The sequence below is a fragment of the Larimichthys crocea genome, chromosome XI, assembly GCF_000972845.2.
Source record: "Larimichthys crocea isolate SSNF chromosome XI, L_crocea_2.0, whole genome shotgun sequence".
Classification (NCBI taxonomy): Eukaryota; Metazoa; Chordata; class Actinopteri; family Sciaenidae; genus Larimichthys; species Larimichthys crocea.
The window spans coordinates 8,420,456-8,436,272 of record NC_040021.1 but is presented as its reverse complement, the minus strand read 5'-3'; the positions used below and the strand labels follow the sequence as shown (position 1 = coordinate 8,436,272).

The 15,817-nt window shown below is 42.5% G+C and overlaps 1 protein-coding gene across 3 annotated transcripts in view; it reads right to left on the bottom strand.

Annotated features, from left to right (window-relative positions):
• LOC104922557 (pleckstrin homology domain-containing family G member 1) overlaps positions 1–15,817 on the bottom strand; it is a 71,056-nt gene that overhangs the window by 39,208 nt on the left and 16,031 nt on the right. Inside the window, exon 1 of one of the 3 annotated variants that reach the window (XM_027284099.1) lies at positions 2,332–2,720. The exons of the other annotated variants lie outside the window; for them this stretch is intronic. The gene's annotated coding sequence lies outside the window, so the exon portion shown is untranslated. Of the gene's footprint in view, positions 1–2,331; positions 2,721–15,817 lie in introns of those variants that run through there. 3 annotated transcript variants of the gene reach the window in all.

Sequence of the window (15,817 nt, the reverse complement as noted above, 5' to 3'; positions counted from 1 at the left end):
CTCTGTAACAAAATCTGTCTACCAGCACCTCCAAAGCTCCCTGTGAAACACGTTATATCTTATGTGTTCAACCCAACAAAAGCCATAATGTAAACTTGATAATTTCTCATTACATCCTGTCCATTAAGATCTAATTGATCACTGTTTTTCTACCGAGGCACTTGGATACAGGTGTTCCATCTTTAATATAGAAAAAGAACACAGTTATACACAATCCCCCTGAAATGTCATTCTAACATATTTAGCATCTTTGTACATTTTTGGGGTCATCACAGCTCTGTGAGTTTGAATACATGTGGGCCATACAGTGTGAGCTTGTTATCACTGACCCATTAACTGGTCAGTGAAGTTCAAGGTGTTTAATTTCCTTATTTTAGCGGCACACCTACATCAGTCTTTTGTTGTCCAGTTAGCAGCCCAGCACACTTGTTACACCATCTTTGCCTCACCAAATCACCAGGGTCCATAAATCATGAGCAGATTTCTGGGCAATAACCACCAGAAAGAATTTTTTAACCGTCCATGTGCCAAGACTAATTTCATCTGTGCTACAATCCTGATTAACTCTGTAATATCCTGTATTGATTTTCCCCTTTTCCCGGATTTATGAGATTTCCAGATTCAAGGACGGTATTCCCTCGGGCTGCAGCAGTCTGCTTACAGTGCCAGGACAAGTCCAGGAATTTCGTCCAGAAATCTGACTAAAGGATCATTTTTTTGTTTATATAAGAGCAGGAATCCCTCAAAATTGGCCAGAGGAGCCGAAAAGGGAACATCCAGGAAAACCATAAGCGTCTTCGCCATTACGGCAGACTAAACAACAGAGACAACTACAGCTGCTGTGTCAACAACAACAACAAGCTCAACAGCCGCAGCTAATGATAGAGCAGGGTGGCACCACGGCCGTAGCAGAACCCAGGAAAAGTATTTATGATAGGAAATAATGTTAGTATTCGACTATGCAGCGAGTCGGTATTCACATCAACAGATGCAGATAAACGAGGAGAAGCCGATCATCAGGAGGAGGATAGCGGAGGCGAGAGCAGAAAAACAGGTGGTTCACAGGAATTATAACTTTCATTTCCTGTGAGTGAATATTATTTGGCTGTGAGGATGATAGATCGCAACACACGGTTGATGTCTGCTGTCCCATTTTTCTTTTTTATTAAGAGACAAAAAAAGAAGCCATGTATTTGTGTGTGTGTGTGTGTGTGTGTGCAGAGTGTGTGTTGAGTGAGTACATGAACATGTGTGGCGGATATACGGAGGAAGCTGTGTTTGGCCTCTGATTAAAATGCAGGACGAGGGTCCCGTTCCAGGAAAAGAGAGACCAGCAGAGCGGAGACAGAGGGGACTTTTCTCCCATTAGGGAAACACATGCTAAAATAACATCTACTGTATACAGTAATAACATTATATTTAAAATCCTAAAACAAAACAAAATAATATACTTCTGTGTTCATGTGCACACTTGTGTCATGGTCTTAAATAATAGATTTAAAGGTGTTTAAGTAAGCAAACACTGCACATTGATTATCAGACAAAGTTTAGCCCTACAAAATCAGATCATCAATAATAAGACCACAAATAACAATCAGCATACAAGAAACCATGACCACCGTTAAGAAATCATAAGAAGACACAAAACCAATAACAAAGTGACCAAACGTCATAAATCTTAATGATTAAAGTCACACATGACAACAAATGAGTTCATCCTATTTTGTCCGTAAATCTGTGTCCCTCAGAAAGCTGGGTGCTCCAGTTAGAGCTCCCAGAATGAGGACAGACCACAAAGGAGAACGAACACACACACACAGACACACACACACACACACCAAACACTTTTAAGAGTGTGAGGTTGTTGTGCTGAAGTTACACTTTAAAATAACGTATAACGTCACAGGTAAAAACTGACAGATTCCTTTTGTATCAAACTTCTCTGTCTCCCTCTCAGGATATTTCAATGTGTTAAAACTGCACTCGATGTTAAATCAGGTTAGAAGTGTTGCTTCAAATTGGATGAGACATAACAAACATACCTACAAATGTTAATCATCCTCTTGGATACAACGCTGACTGCCAGGCTGAAACCCAAACTGGTACTTATGGTTCCCAACGAGACAAGTGGGCAAAGGTGCTGTTGGAGTTAATTGAAACTTTGGACTGAGTAATTGGAGGTCAGACTGGGTTTGGTGGAATCAACCTCTACAATTATGATCCAATAAAGAGCTTTTAAGAAGGATGGGACTCTATACTGTGACGTCTGAACCATTTGCGGTAAATTAAACCAGCTCGCACATCAAAATACAATCGCAACCTGTCACTCACCTCAGAGAGACCATTCCCACGATTAGCCTTTCCTCAGCCGCTGGTATCCCAGTATCCTACCACAGGTTAGATCCATGTCCAGTGCATTCAAAAGGTTTCACACTTACATGTGCAGCCTTAGAAACGCTGACTGACTTAAAAGAGGTACGTAGGGCTTGTGTCAAGGCGGCCCGGTCCGCGGTCCACCCCTCTATGAGGTCAGATCAGAGAGAAAGAGAGACACTGAAAGGAAAAGAGAGAGAGAGGAGAGGAGAGGAGAGGAGAGGGGGGAACAGATGGAAGTAAAACGCAACTGAACTGACTGCCCACTGGGAGGGGAGGGGGAGAGACAGGGAGAGAAGAGCTCGCACATCCAGGCAGCCCACTTCCTGACCAATTACTGCTGCAAGACTAGTCTCTCTCCCTCTCTTTCCAACTAGGCCCTTTCTCTCTCTCTCTCTCTCTTTCCGCTCTCTCTCTCTCTCTCTTTGCGGTGTGGGATCGCCGCAAGAACTGGACAGTGGCCAACACTGCAGGCGACACGAGTGACAAAAATTACACTGGAAAAAAAGCGAGAGGAGCTGTCACTGAAAAGGAAGGGGGGCCGAAAAGAAGAGAGAGACTGTGATCACGAATTAATAGTGATTAACAGAAGAAGGGGTGTGGGTAGGTAGGTGGGTGGGTAATACAGGAAAAGACCAGCTGATGCAGAAGAGGAAAGGAAAAGAGGACAGCGCAAGGACGAGTTGTCTCGTCTAACCCCCCCTCCCAAAAAAAAAAAAAAAAACACGACAAGTGGGTCACACTAGAAGATCAGCTTGGAGCCTCTTTTTCTGCCGCTATCTCGGCCTCGACTCCCCTGTCTCGATATCAGAGCGTTTGAACATGACAGGTCGGGTCAGGGTAAAAGGTTAAACTAACTAAAAACAGCGAGAGAGCAGACATCACACAGTTCAACCTGCTGTGAGCAAGTCCGTATGAGCACACGCAGAAAATATCCAAGCCAGCAGTCATTGTGTGTGTGTGTGTGTGTGAGTGTGTGTGTGAGTAATTTGGTCATTGTTCTGCATCCTAACAGAGCAGGATGGAGGAGGAAAGTCCCCTTTCTCGGAGCCAGTGGCTGTTGTTCCTGCCTCCTGGTAGCAAGGCTTCCTGAGATTGATAAAGGAGCTCCTGGCCTTGTCAGCACACCCACTTTCTCACTTCCATGTTTTCACCAGTCTTAACTTTTTCCAGGGAAAACAAAACCGCACGTGGTGCTGTGCAATCGCAGAAGGTGGCAAACAATGACCTTTGATAAGAAATATACACTTAACTAAAGCGAAAACGACCTAAATCTTCTTAAAAACACACGATTCTTGCACACACACAATAGAGCATGCAGCGACTTTTAGCATACGTCCATCAACGTCGTTGTCTGTGACCTACTGTAGCAGTGACCAGTGACCGTATACACAGGGCTGATGTGGGTCAGCGATTTGCTGTTATTATCCTAACCTGGATAAACCCAACAAACACCGTGCAGAGCCTTTGAAACCGAACACCACACTTTGCACTTTAAAACACACCGAGACAATGACAGACGATAACACCATGTCTGAGTCCAAAGCCTCCTGCTAACTGGTCATTGTTATCATTGCTTCAACGATGACTTTTCTACGGTTTCTTGTGATTGTTTGAGATATTTTAAATCTGATAGTATAAGGTTATGATGACAGTTTATGGCCACAGTATTCTGTGATTGAATGTAAACACAGTGAGGCTTTAAACAATGTTTACCTAGAACATAGGGACAGATTTAGCGTTTTAGAGTTTTAGACTTTTAGGTAACATGAACCTCTTTTTCAGGCCAATTTAAGGTCAGTGTGTTTCGAGAAGAATCTGCTTTGACATTCAAAAGAATAAGAATCAACAGAAGAGCTGAAATTATTAGATGACTGATTAATTTGTCGGTCAAGAGGCGATTAATCTGCGGCGATTTTGATGATCAATTAATAAGCAAAGATGTCAAAGATTTTCTGGTTCAACCATCTCGGACGTGTTGTTTGTGTTCTCTGTTGGTGAACTGAATCTCTTTGATTTGCTTAGACTAAACCAGTTCATCTTCTGACCAAACCATGACTCAACTTATTAAGAAAATAATCCAAACATTGATTAGTTGCAACGTGACAAAATGCTTGAAGAAAGTAGGTGAAGTCCAGCCTGCACTGATGTCATGTGTGATCATTACGAGGAAACCAGTCATATCCCGTTGCAGTTTGTGGACAGGCGACTCGTGTTTGTTGCCTGAAATTTAGAATAAAACAGCCGTATGCAATGGAAAAAGGAAAGAGGTTGATATATTTTTGTCTGTAGCCACTGGGATCTTTGAAGTGTTGACAGATGTTGATGTTTCTCCGACAGGAAAACAGAAAAAACTGAATAAAAGTGGAAATGTGAGTTGGATAACTGCTTAGGGCCTCCCCAACTAACAACAGGAAGAGCTCCCCCCCACCCCACCCTTCACCCACTACCATTTCCTGCCCGTCTTCAGTCGCTTGTTTACAGATGAAGAATTCAAACAGGATGTGACATCATAAGGCAGGTGAATCACGCTCATATGACCGCTTTCTCATTCTAGCGTCACCAAACATTGCGATTTTATCTCCCCCACCCAGAGATTTCCCGGTGGCATAAAACTGGCGACACAGGAAATGTTAATGAGTGCAACGTGTTTTTTGCTCATTTATTTCCTTAAAGTCATCTTTGTTAATCTGATGTAATCAGGGTCCAACGTGGTTTGGGCGAATACAAAGAGTTTCAGAGCTGTAGTGACGGTCTAATTGGACCGGTGTCCTCCAAACAATTACCGACTGTTGTTAGATGAGGATGAAGAAGGAGAAACTAATTAAAGTTATACCATTTTTCCCAACCGTCATCCGAATCCATACACTATATTTGACCGATGATATTACTCTGCAGGCTGCTACGACCCACAAGCGAACACTGGGTTGTGGATTTACATGTTGGCCAGTGTTAGCAAGTCTCCTCAAATTACAGCCGGTGGATAAATTCATATAACAGTCACCGATTTTGAGATACAATATAAAAAATATTTTTAGAAAAGCATTTAAACACAAGTCTTTGTTTATGTGTTAAGAGAGAACTGAAAAAATTAACACAGGGAGTTTAACGCAACTTTTAAAGCAAAGACCGGTTACATTGCCTGCTTGATCGGCTCCTGTTCTGGCACGACAGCAGCTTCACCCAGGTCACTGTTAACCCGATCACATATCAGTGTAACATCAAATTGATTTAAAGCTCACACCTCCAGGCTCTAGCTATCGCGTCCTGCACTTGTCAGCCGTAGTTAATGATGTATAATAAAGGAGGGACACAATGACTAATATCAGACTGCCAAAACATCCTCAGTGTAGAAACCGCCTGACATCATCATTAGCATCAAAGCTACCTCCTAAATGAGTCATCGCTGCTTTCATGTTGGCAGCCATGTTGAACTCCTCACACTTAGATTAAAATAATTTTTCTTGGTGTGGTTTTAAAAAGTGAAACTGATACTACCCCCGCTGCTAAAAATATGAATAGGGCATCTCATTGAGTGCGTGTGTTTGGCATTAAGATTAAAAGCTTTACATTATAGTTAGAAACAGAGAAGAGGCCACAACTCAACCGCCGGGCTGCTCTTGACAGAAGTAGGAGCCAAAACACATTATTGCTCAGACTGAGATAAAGCACGGGTGAAGTGCTGATGTGTGTGTGTGTGTGTGTGTGTGTGTGTGTGTGTGTGTGTAGGCGCCACACTCTGTGTACATCTGTGTGTCTTATGTGGGTTTGAGTGGGATAAAGAGCCAGGAGTGCGTGTTGGCAGGTTCCCTTTGACCTGTGGAGGCTTTATTTTCTCTCATATTCATATTGGGCTAATACTCTGCCTTTCCCATGCCAGTGAAAACCCTGGAAGCCGAGCCCTCTCCGGCCCTCTCCTCTCTTTAGGGAACCTAAGATGTCACAGCACACAAAAGGAGCCGTGAAAGCCGTCCAACTCAAGCAGGGGCTATTATTTACAGTACCAAAAGAAAATCGCTTTTCTCCCGAACAGTAACTCCCCCCCCTCCCTCCCGAGCGTCAGCCGTCTGTCTCCTTGTAATGCTTCCCCTATTTTGCCCTTTTCCAATCCCTTCCTTTCATTTTTCAAACTCTTTTCTCTAGCTTCACTTTCCTCCAGCCGTGTCTCTTTCTCTCTCTCTCTAGCCCTCCCATAATAAAGTAAATAGTGGGTTTTGTAACCAGTAAGCCCAAAATTAGGAGTAAGCCCTAAACCGTGGCTTCATTGAGCCATTCAAAACAGGCAGAAATATCCACACTGATCATATAAGTCCCCCTGAGAGGAGAAATTCCATTTTAACTTCAAAAATAAATAAATAAATAAAAGATTTACACAGTAGCCTTACATTTCTTTCTTCAGGGGATTTAATATTCCACGTAAAACTATGATACATCTCAAGCTACCCATTTTGAAACTGAATACAGGAGGCCGATTACAAACTTCAAAAGTAATCTGTTCTTTCTTAAAGTTACAGTGCAGGTGTTGCGTGCATTAGATCGCCTTATCCAGCAAAATAAACTGAAGCAAATGCTGTTGTGCCCCACGTTTCACTGGTACTCTTTGAAGTTTTTGTGATGAACACGTTTTATTAATGAATCAAAATGACAAAAGGAAATTTGTGCTGAACGATGACAATTGTTAACATACGTTTTAGAGCGTCTGCACAGTTTCCATTAAAGTAAATGTTGAACAGATGAAGTGTGAGTCTGAACTACACGAGGACAGATGAAACTGCAGAGTGATATTCATTTCACAAATTAGCATAACCGGTTTTAATAGTTGCTTAGCAACGTGATCTGTGGCCAGTTTTTTTTTTGTTTTTTTTCTTCCAGAATCTGTTGTTTGATGGACACAGCAAGCCAAGTGCTCCTCTACAAGCTACTGTATAAACAACAAGTCCAAACTGTGATCCAGCTGATGGCTTAAAGTCACTGCAATAACAGCTAGACGCACCGAGGCTAGAAATATGTCTCGGGTCCGTCTAAATAAAGTTGTTAAAAGTGCTGTGGAACTAGAAAAATGTTCTACCCTCGTGTTTACAGTAAATACAGATGTTAGTGACAGGTCTTAACTGGAGCCAGATGTGACCAGGAGGGAAGCTGGGCCCCATAAACACCCACAGAGACCCTGACGCAGCACTTTCTACACCCTAAAGCGAGAGAATATGCAACGCATCCGCAAAATGTTGAAAACGTCAAGGTAAACAGCACTGAGGCATTACAACATTTTAACCATGGTCATTTTAACTGTACTATTTCTGAATTTAACTGGTAGAGGGTACACACAGGACATTTGATGCATTGACTGCAATTACAACATTTCAGTCTTTACATCCGCATTGTGTAAAATCAACTTTCAAAGACTAAAATATTGCATATAATATGATATAAAGTACTGCAGTACTATCCAGAGCATGACTACAGGCTAAGCTCAACAGGTGAATAGTAGTATTACAGTGCCCAGCATCATGATGTTGATGTTATACTGAGGTCAAAATCAGCAGCTCAAACTTATATAGACTGTCCTCTATGTGCTGACACGGCTGTTTTGTTAGCTCACATGCCTCAAAGCTCTCACACGATTATAAACGAAGCCTGAGACACTGACATCTTTCTCAGTCCACTTTGTCTCCACTGTAACTCGATCTCTCTTTATCTGCCTCGCTCTCTTTCTGTTGTTATCAGCCGTCAGGTTCACTGCAGTGTTCAGCGCCTGGATTATGTTTCAGCTGAAGTGTGCTGCTGCTAATATAGGCCATCAGCGACTTCAATGACAACACCCAGTCGCCCAGGCCCAGCCTGGACCCCCAACCTCATACACACACACACACACACACACACACACACACCCCTATACGCACACACACCCACACAGGTCCCCATGGAGCTGTAACAGAACTCAGGATCTAGGATGAGAGCGAGAAATGGCATCAAATGAAAACCTTTACATCTAGTTTGAAGGAAGTGAAACAAATATCATATTCAATATTTCATATTAAAAATATTTATCAAAGATTAACACACACCTACAGTAGCTTAGTACACTAACTGTACTTAAACCTGTGAAGCAGATGCATGTACTCTAAGATATTCTTGATATAAAGTTTTAATTTTCGTTTCTTATTGGTCTAAATTCATCATTAACTTTATAAAATGTCAAAAAATACCAATCACAGTTTCACAGAGCCAGCAGTAACTTCATCGAATTGCTCATTTTGTCTGACCTGCGGTTCAAAACTCAAAGATATTTCACTTATAATCATGTAAAATTGGTAAAAGCAGCGAGTAATCTTTGAGTAACTGGGACAAGCTTACTTTAAAACAGTTACGGTAATCATTGTTAATTGATCTTTTGTCAATTAACTAACATTTCAACATTAAATGGACAAATGTTTGCATCTTGTCTTTATTTATGATGTTTTGACATTCCAGTGATCCTTAAATTAAAGTTAAGTTTCACACATGGTGGTCAGTCAGCCATGAAAGCACACAGTGGACCGTCATGAGGAACCGCTGTCACAAAAACACACTGACAGTAAAAGTGACTGAGCGACAAAACAAAGGTTGTACAGTAAGAACACGTGCGAGAGGTGAGGTGACGTACATTTGTGCGTTGTGCACTGGTGAGAATGTATGGCTCTGGTCTATATGTGGCCTGGATACACCAGAGCCAAGCAGAGGAGCTGGATGGAGGAGGCTCCTTTTATTTTTAGCATTGTTCCCCTGCGCACTTAACACCAGGATGTGATTTAGAGACGGCTTTCTGAACTGAGCTTCACCGGCTCATAAAGACCTGCCGCGGTGCTTAAGAGGGACTGTAAAGTTTGTACATCGCATTGACATTGAGAGTAGAGGTGATATTTTCTTAACTGAGAAATCCCAACAGAAGAAAAAAAAAATCCTTGGAAAAATAAAAAAAGAGACACCAGATACAAAAACAAACGAAGAAATAGTGCCGTGCTGGGAATTTACAACTGTTTGATAGTTTAGCAAACTGCACCTGTGGAGTGCGCAACACAGTGCAACTTCCTAAAATACAATTCCTTCACATCAAACAGGATCACACACACACACACACACACACACACACACACACACACACCCTCCAGAACTCCACTCATGCAGACGTAAGAGGCTATTTATACACCACTTCCTTTTATTTACCCAGCTCATTGTTCAGACCACATCTGCTGAGGGCCATGGGCACAATGGTCAGCCCATATAGCTGACCACACACACACACACACACACACACACACACACACACACACAACAAGACTGCACACACACACACACACACACACACACACAGTGTAGCCGAAGAAGACGAAGGGCAGCAGCCAGACACAAGCCAGCCTTCAGAAAAATCCAACTTATCCACCTTTTGTTCTGGGTACGAGTGACAAACTCCGAAGGCTGATACCACCTGTTACACAGGCTGACATTCTTACACACACACACACACACACACACACACAGGGGAGCTCAGACATACATCCAAACATGCATTAATTCAGACACACACACACGCACGCCTGCGCAGAAACCTGCACAGATGCCGTATGTTAGTTCAATTGGCACAGTTGGACATTTGGCTGAGTGCTGCAGATGACAGCTCATTACAGCCTGTCTGTTTCATGTCAGCATTAATACAACAGGAAGTCAGTTAGGGGGCTTTAAAAAGCCACCGGACAGCTCATAACCTTCATGGCCCAGCGGCTGTTGACACCCAACGGTAGCTAAGGAGTCGAGACGACATGCACATGGTCACATGTATACAAAACTACAAATCTTGTCGGATCAGCTCCTAATAACAAAAAAAAACAGTCATGTGATGACCTTCACTTCCCGTAATTCTAAAACTATTGCCATCCCTTTTAGCCATTTTACTCTGAGTTGTTTCCTATGAAGACGGGAGCTGCCCAAAATGGCCCCTACGGGGTAAACAGCTCAGATGATTATCTTACCAGTAAACCACAGGGGTACAGCGGTGCAGCAGACTAGGGGTACAGGAAACCAGTATGGTTTCATTTCCAAACCACAAACCCAACAATTCCACCACGGATATCCATAAATCAGATCCAGGTACACAGTAACATGCTGTAAAAGCCTGTAATTTAAGGTACTTCACACCTTCAGCAAGTTTCTTTTCTTAAATCAAAGACTTTCCTTTTGGGATTTTCTAAAATTGTTGACATAAAACTTTGACTGAAAGGTGAAGTAAGTACATCGATGTCAGGAACCTTTAAAGGCCTGTTGAAAAGGACATTTTGTGTAGGACGATGGACGACTGTATGAGCTGAAATCAGATCAACAACATGAGAGAATAATCTGTACTTCAGTGTGCATAACATTTCCTCAATAAAAAACACTTGCGCACAAATTCACCCCGGGGCTCGTCCTATCTCCGTTATCGTATTCATGTTGATTGGTGGTTAGAGGATAAACACACATCCTTCATGCTGTACTTTCTGGTGTGGTAGTGCAGAAACAGAGGCTGCTCCTCTCTACATATTTTCCTCCTCTGTGCAGGAAACAGTCGTTTGTCAACACCGCAAATAAATGCTGTTTGTTTCCTGTCCTTGACTGGGGATTTTTTGGCTCATTTGGAAGCAAATGTGACAGATCTTGGACTCGAGTGTGGAGAAGTCGTGATATATGTGTTTTCCTAAGCCAAACAAGCCATAAAAATGGTTGGAGCTGATATTTACACAAAAAAAAAAGTAGTAACCCACACCTATGCCTTCAGCGAGGGATGTGAAAAAAAACAAACATTACATATTCTCATGAACAGTTTCACCTCTGAAAATGGGTCAAAACTAACAGCTTAAAAAAATAATAATCATGAAGCTCATTTAGAAACCAACTGTTCAACCGCCTCTCCTAATCCTCTGCTTATCTGGGCATCCACGCTGCTACACCCCCGGCGTTCAGAGGGAGTCGGACCCCTGCCCGACTCCAGACGGGGGTTTCCCGGGCCAAACGCTGCACAACAATAAAACAAAGCCATCACACTGGGGCTGGTGGGGGGAGGTGGGTGAGCATGCAGGGATGCAGGGTGGGATGGAGGGAGGGCGGAAAGTGAGAGGAACAGCTGCTGAGTGGGAGAGCTGGATGAGGAGGGGGGGCACGGGAGAAAAAGAAAGCTGGAGAAAGGAAAGGGGGGAGCTCTCTCTTTTCTCTGTCAGTGAAATAAATTACTTTTATGTTTGCGGCCTGTTCAGGCTATGCTATCGTTAGGGTGAGGGCACCCCCTCGTACCCCCCTCTGGTCTCTTTAGGCATACACAAATTGACAAGTGCACAATGACACAGCTACACGGCTATACTGTTCTCTTCACAATATCAGCTCAGGGGAAAAGTTCACCAAAAATATCTCAAAACAGCTTCACCACACAGACCCGTTGGCTTTCCTAACACATGCACAAACACTCAGACACATTCAGTCATAGTCTGACATTTTTCCCGTCTCTCCGTCTCTGAGGAATTCTCTTTATTAGAATCAGTGTGTCACTCCATGGACGAACTTGCAGAGCACTGACAGATCTACTAAACACAGGGATGGAGATGACAACTAGGAGCTGTTAACTCAAGAGCTGGAGACTGGCCAGGTGTGTATGAGTATGTGTTAGTGTGAGACAAGGTTCAACAGGTTAGACTTTAACCCCTGTTTTATATCTAGGTTTCATTTCTGGAGACAATTATTTAAAGATACCGTGTAGAGGCCGCTAATGGTGCTACAGAGCAGTGTTCCCTGCTTTGTTTGTACCTAAAGCCAGATTCAAACTGTGCTGGTGCTGCAGCATAAAGCAGGTTTTTTTGAGTCAACGTACCCCATTTTGGCTGCAAGAGGTGCTGAAAAAGATTCAGCGACCTGCAGCAGAGAAGTTGACTCCAATATCTTGCTGTGGTCGCCAATCCGTCGATCCGGTCGGTCAAACTCCTCCACAGTCAGCCTTGAAAGATCACTGAAACTGAGCGTGCTCCAGATGGATTCATGCACTAAACTCTGATACTCTCACCTGTTGTGTTCTGGCTTTGTTTATTTCATGTACCCAGCTCCTCTGTCTGTGTCTGGCTCTCAGTCTATGCTGCAAAATGAAACATGAAGAAGTTTCCTTTGGTCTGTGTACGATGGTTTGAGAAAGAAAGAGAAAGAGTGAGCAGTGTTTGAGTGATATAGACAGTAGATGGGAGCGAGGGAGCGCCGTGTTGAGAGAAAATTATTTTCTGATTGTATCAAAGCAGTTGTGCTCTGCACAAATAAACACACTCCCAGCAGCATACACACTGGGAACATCCCTGCAGCAATTTGCCATTATTATCCTCACTACCAACTTTCATTTTCATTCATTTATCTTTGTTTAAATATTTATCAAACTAAATGACACATTCATTAATTTAATTGCAGGTCGAAGATACATGTTGGTGTTCCAGGCAATAGGTTACCTAATAAATTATGCCATTATCCTCCTTGTTTTATTGCTTTAAATATTACCAAGTAATAAAAGAATATATCCTCATTGCCACTGACCTAATACATTTTACAGCCTGCTGTTGGTTACCTGACTGTTTCTAAGAAACAAACCTGTAGTACAAGCATGCCAGCTAGGTGGTACAACAGCAAAAACACACTTCATACACCTCCTCCTGCACGAACAGTTGGTCTGACCCACAGGTCACACGCCTGATGTTTGAGTTGGTACATCCCCCTTGGCGACATCCAAATACAGCTGCTCAATCCACTCAGCCTGCAGCCATAAAACACCAGTCAGCAAATAAAAAGAGTGGAAAACATTTGCAACTGGAGGCTCAAAACAACATTTATTTGGGGTATTCTTGAACGCATAAGGCAAGCTGGTTAGTCTCTATTTTAATACACAAGCTAAAAAAGTTTGTTAATTGCAATTCGCCAACTTCCTCAGCGTGGCCTTTTATTTTTTATTTTTCTAAGAATTTAACAGCCTGCCTGCCTCTCAGCCTCGCTTACCCTCTTTCACTCTTCTTCTCTTGCCCTATGCCTCTTTCACCCAGCAGCAGCAGCGTTCAAATGTACATTCAAATGAATGGATGCCAGAAATAGCGCAGTGTATTTGGGGGGGACTGTAGACATAACAAAATCAAGAAGGAAAGAAGCCAGCCACATATACGGAGCCTTGGGGAGTACACTGGGAAGGAGGGAGGGAGGCACTGAGGCCAACAATGGCACACATTCACATTCTGGTTCAACCTACAAGTTTCTGGTGGCCTCATTATTTTAGTAGACCTAAGTGGAACACCACTCGGTGTTCAGACTTCAATTCTGGTATTCAAATTGTTGAAAAAGGTGCAGAGGATGTGAAAAACTTTTTCCCACATGAGCTGAATCATGAGCAGCTCCATGAACAACAGATGGGTTGTTAATTATGTTGGATTCATCATAGTTCTTTTTGTACCCATTTTAAAACTGTTACAATCAATAAGTAGTCACGTTACTTCTCCTAAATGCATCATCGGAAAATCAAGAAAACTTTCTTCTGATGTCTAAAACGCAAAACAAAACTAAACAAATAATGTTGCATCACTTGCTACTGGGAAATATAATTAGCGGGACATGTTACACCCAAACTGACATTTGTTGTTGTTATGAGTCAATGAAACAGAAAGGATAATCTCTCCAACAAAATCCCCTTTGTCACTCCCATAGTTTCATCTTCAGTCATCAGACTTTAATCTGTCTTATTTATACCTGGTGACATCTCAGGTTTAAGGTGAAGCAGTGCCTGTCTGACCCTAGAAGACAGGGAACACAAGGCGAATTCATGAATTATATTTATAATTTAAAAATAATAAATCACAGTATGGATAGAGCTCACGTGACATTGTGCATGAAAATATATGAAAAATGAGGACTCCATGAACAAATCATCATGTGATTGCCAACTAAGACTTAAGGGACAACGCACCAATCTCATGGGGTCACTCTTACAAACCTCACACTTTACACCCACAGATTCCCACTATCAATCTGGGCCTGAGGGAGCAACCACAACATTCAACTCCATAGTTTCCCACTTCAGAGTTCACCAACCTGATAAACTTAGCAAGGAATCCGCCCGACTGGCATAAACATGTCACTCGTCATGGGACATTCTTTGGCTCTGGTGAGCTGGTGACCCCTGACCCATCCTGGCATTCTCTTTTCCCCCACGTAGTTGGAAACATCCGATGAATCCTTACAGGACTATAACATGGTAATCAACATGATAAAGTGAGTCAAGAAAAGCCCCATGAGGGTCACTGCTCAATATGGAGCTTGGGAAGTTGCCTTTAAATGGCTTTATTGCGCAAGGAGAACAGCTATTGTGTTACAATGACTTTTCTTAGAGAGACAAACTGCATCCAGTAATATACAATGTGGTCTTCTTCATATCTCCATGAAGAAGACCATATTGCAAGGGAGTGTTGGCCAAGACAGGCAGCAGAGTTTTATTACTTCCTGTGATAAATAATGCCCATAATGAGTTTTGGTTGATCAAAATGGAAACACTGTAATGTCCACAATTTTATAGATAGATAAAATAAACCCTGAACCACCAGCAGTGTAGGCAGACAAAAGGGTACACACAGATAACTACACACACAAACAACGAAAGGACAAAGTGCCACATTTAGCCACTTGATAAGCAGGTACTGTATGTTTGCATGCCCTTATTATATAGAATTAACTCTCCATTGTATGCTGCGTGCAGACTGGACCTCTGACAGCAGTTGAGACATACAAGACACCACATTCAGGCCTTCATAATGTTTACAGACCTTTAGTGGGCAGCGAGAGCGTCTGCAGACACTGTACAATAAGTGAGTGAGTGGGTCACCCGACCTACACTCCCTTATATAGCCACTACTATTAGGATTCCTTTCATACTATCTGGAATTAGCCAGTTGCTTTCAGAGCAGGAGTATTTCAGTCTCACCCTGCCCCTGACCTCCAACCTATTGGCCTTTGGTTTACACGGCTACAACCTGCAAGGAGCTGAGAGAGACAAGTGCACGGGCAAACACTTTTCAGTGCTCAAGCTGTTGTTGTTGGTCTAAAACTTTAAAACCATAAATTTTTCTCACAATGTTCAGATTCACCGATTTGTGCATTTAGCACGACAGTGAGTACTCGATCAATTTCGCATCGCATCCTTATAACACTCGACTCACGGTGGACAGTTTTAAAAAGACAAAATGTAGCAGAATCGACACCACAGAACCAAAGATACTGTCTGTGTTTTATTCTAGTAGCAACAAATGTAGCCTCAAGCAGATATGAGGAGCATCTAACTCCACACCTCTAGATATTTTATTACTTTCAAAATTGTAGCTCCAACTGACGCCAACTCAAGTGATACCACTCGAGGCAATTTATCTGTCTTCAC